A 4,000-nucleotide genomic window follows, 5' to 3' on the forward strand; every position below is an offset into this window, starting at 1 on the left:
ACCCTGGACTCGCGTCCGTTCTGTCTGCTGTGTCCGGGTGTTGGTGCGCTGCTGTGCTGGGCAGCGCTGGCGGCGCGCTTTTTTCTGTCTTTGGCCACTTCTGGTCTGGCTGATCCTTTGGGCTCCCGCACCTTTGGTCTCCCTTCTGTGTGGGGGTTCTGCGGCCTGTGTTTTTCGTCCTCACGGTCGGAGTGGGCATTTCCATTGCCGGATGCCGCGCACTTTGTGGCGTACACATGGTGCCGCACGCTGCTGCGTCTGTGCAATCCCACTTTCTGCGTTCCCCGGCTGCACTGCGCTGGCTGGGCTCGCCTCATAATTTAATTCCTGTGTTGGCCCCGTGTAGCGTTGGCCGCCGCTCCTGATGCCCCGAATCCCTCCTGGAGTTGACTTTGGTGTGCTTGCGAGGCCGATGGGCTGTCGTGTGTCCGCTGGTGGTGGGCAAATCGGATGCGGTGTGGCTGGCTCCTCTCCTGTTGCTGCGGCCTGCGGGTCGTCTTCGGTAGGTGCCCAAAACACTATTTTTGAGCGCTGCTCGCGGAGCCTGCTGTTATTGTTGTGCGACCTGCTTCTGTACACTGTTGTGTTCTTCCCATTGCGGTGTCTTACTCACGCGCATGCGCTCTTCGCTCACTGAGATCCGCTGATGGGGTTACTGACTCTAGTTTTTTTCTCAGAGTCTCCTGGAGTTGCCGAGGGTTGGCCCCGGGGCCTCCTAAAGGTTTGCGCTCTGCTGTCGCTTTTTCTGGGCTCCGATTGCTGCATGAGGTATGTGTGTGCTTTGCGGTTTCCTTTGTTGGATGTGGCGCTACTCCTGGGGTCCTGGTTGGGTGGCCGCCTCGCATCTTCCTGTGGCCTGCTTCGTGTCGCATTTATTTTATTTGCGTGTTTATATAGCGCTATCAATAAACTCCCGAAGGGGTATCTCCGTGCTGATGACGACCGGTAAGGAAACTGATAAGGAAGCAATGAGTTTAAAAAGGGAGAGTGCTGTGAAATTCCTATAACCAGCAAAGGTGCAGGTTAAAATGAACTAAACAGAAAGGTTTTCAGATATTTTCTGAATTGGAGGTGGTTATGGCACTGCCTCAGTGAGAGTGGAAGTGAGTTCCAGAGATTGGGGCCTACTACGGACAGAGCCCTGCCACCTTTTTTTGTATTTGCTCGTTCTGCCTTTCTCCTTCTTTTTTTAATGGTGTTATGTTATTGTGTAGCAGCCTTTCTTTTCCAAAAAGCGCCGGGACACTCTTTTTGAGTAGCCGTGCGCTATACAAGAGAATAAATAACATAACATAACATAACATAACACCTAGTCTGGATTTGATTATCCTAGGAACATTCAGTAACAGCTGGTCACTGGATCTAAGGGATCGGGTAGGGACATAAGGAATACACTTGCTGGCCAAATACTCTCGTCCCAATTGATTGAGGCCCTTATGGATGATGCAGCAGGTCTTAAACTTCACCCGTTGGCGTATTGGTAGCCAGTGAAGTTTATGAAGTAATGGTTTTGAGGGGGATCTGGGGGGTGCATTTAGCACCAACCTGGCTGCTGTATTTTGCACCACCTGCAGACGATCCAGAACCTCCTCATTTGCACCTGCCAGAAGACCGTTGCAATAATCAAGGCGGCTTATAACCAAAGCCTGAACTAAGGTTTTCCTATGAGAATCAGGGAGGAAAGGAAAAATTCTACGGAGGAGACCAATCACATGGAAGCAGGATCCCACAGTAGTATTGACATTTTGCTTCATGGTCAGCTCCGGCTCCAATCTAACTCCCAGGTTCTTGATTATTGTTTTGGGCTCAGGAACTGGGCCCAAATCAGAAGGCCACCAGTCGGGGGACCATTGAACCCTGGCTTCCCCTAAGAGCATCACCTCTGTCTTTCCAACGTTACATTGAAGGAAGTTGGAAGACATCCACCTTGCAACTGCCTTCATCCCATCTGAAAAAGATTGTATTATTTCCGGAGTAAGTTGTTTAAAAGGGAAGAGCAGCTGCGTATCGTCAGCGTAGGACACTGGGCAGAATCCAAAAACTCTAGTAACATCTGCCAAGGGAGCCATAGGTATTAAATAAAGTCGGGCTCAAACAAGAGCCCTGCGGGACTCCCTTGGTGATGTTGACCTCTTCCGACCTAAACTCACCCATGGTGACAGATTGGGTGCAGTCGGAGAGGAAGCTCCTGATCCAGTCCAGTGCCCTACCGCCGATTCCACTCACAGACAGTCGTTCGGTCAGGATGGTATGGGAGATCGTATCGAACGCTGCCGATACGTCTAGCAGCACCAGTACAACAGAATAACCCCTGTCCTGGTACAGCCGCAGGTCGTCCGTTATCGACAGCAAGGCCGTTTCGGTGCTGAATTTTGGCCTGAAACCTGACTGTGATGGAGCGAGGCTACCAGATTGTTCCAGGTAGGTGGATACATGCTTGTTGGTGTGCTTTTCGATAATTTTCCCTAGGAATGGCAAAAGGGAAATAGGCCTCAGGTTAGACATGTTGGTCCAAGGAATAGATGTATTCTTATGTGAATGGGCTTATGTGTTTTTTGACTCTGGTCTCGCGTGTGCTAGGTGTTCACCTCCTGCTTGTGCTCCGCTTTGTGGGTGCTATGTCATGGAGGGTCCTCTGCTTCCTCCTTTGGTTGCGTTGGTTCCCTGGTTGTTTGCCTTGATGTGGCGCTGTGTCCTGGCAGTTGTGGTGGCTGCTCTTCCTCAATTTGTTGTTTGCCGCTCCTGCTGTCTCACTATTTGTGAGTTCTTGGCGCTGCATTAGGGCCTTCCTGGTGTTTGTTCACTCTTCCTTTTCTGCCAGCGAGGGCTCCTTTGGGGGGTGCTTCTCGCATTCTGTTGGAGCTGTGTGCTGGTGGCTCAGTGGTCTACTGCTTCCACTGCAGGGGCATGTATTCGGCCTCGTGGTCACGGGCTCTGCTCCTGGCGGGTTCTCTCTGCCTTTTATCCTTCTGAAGTCGGTGTAGTGTGTCCCTTTGGGTTTGGTTGCAATGTTCGTCTGTTTTTCGGCGCTTTGCAAATGCACAGGCCTGGGTTCGAGTCCCGCATGTGCTGTGACCATGTCCCCCGGTGTTTAATTTTCGGCTGTGTTTTCTCCTCCTCCTGCTCCGTTGCTCGTCTGGCTCCCCTTACGCCCTCTTCCTCGTGTGTGGTTCACATGCTCGGCGGGTGCTCATGGGGCGTGTTCGCTTCAGCTGCCTCCTGGGGGCTCTGGGGTTGCCGGTTTGCCGGTGGTTGACACGCATTTTCGTTGAGCGTTCCGTATTTCCTCAGTGCTCGCTTTAGCGGCACATATACTAATGTTGGAGCAATACAGAGAGGATTAGCATGGCCCCTGCGCTAGGATGACACGCATATTCGTGTGGCGTTCCACGTTTAGCGTCTCCCATTGGGTTGCTCTCTCTGCTTTTTCGCAGGGTTCCTTGGTTTGGCTTGGGTCCATGGTGCTTTGGCTCGGTGGTACGTCTTGTGCCTTTGGTGGTACCCGCCATTCTCAGGCCGGGGTTCGGTTCCTGCAGTTGTTGTAAAAATATTCATGTGTGGTGCATTTTTGGATTGCTTGTTATTCGGCGCCTGTGGCGTTGGGTTGTGGGGCCTCTGCTTCGGATTTGCTGTATTGCCTTCCGGGCTTTGGGCCTGTGGTCCTATTGTCCTGTGGACTCCTGTACCTGCTGTTTTTGTGTGGGGTCAGTCCCGGTGGGTTCCTTGTTGACCGTCCTCCGGGGTTTTCCGGGGGCTGTGGGCTACGGCTTGTCTGATGTGGGCTTCCTGCTGTTGGGGTCTGTCCGTCCATCTCTGGGCTGCGTCAGTGTTTTCTTGCTGACTGTTTCTGCTCCTGGAGGGCTCTCCTTGTCTTGTCGGGTTCCGCAGCTTTGCCTCTCCCTCCTTTTCCTGCTCCCTGTCTCGGCGGGTGGCTCTTGCACCCTTTTCCTGTCGGCTTCCTGCTGTCTCCGTGCTTCTCCTTGCCCCCTTGGGGTCGGGC

At 52.8% G+C, this 4,000-nt stretch overlaps 1 non-coding gene across 1 annotated transcript; it reads left to right on the plus strand.

The window, feature by feature from the left end:
* The first annotated feature begins 3,290 nt into the window (after positions 1-3,290).
* LOC147708979 (U6 spliceosomal RNA) lies at positions 3,291-3,397 on the plus strand. The gene has a single exon (XR_015296904.1). It is a non-coding gene; the product is annotated as a U6 spliceosomal RNA (small nuclear RNA).
* Positions 3,398-4,000: the final 603 nt, after the last annotated feature.

This window comes from Lissotriton vulgaris, chromosome 6, assembly GCF_964263255.1.
Source record: "Lissotriton vulgaris chromosome 6, aLisVul1.2, whole genome shotgun sequence".
Classification (NCBI taxonomy): Eukaryota; Metazoa; Chordata; class Amphibia; order Caudata; family Salamandridae; genus Lissotriton; species Lissotriton vulgaris.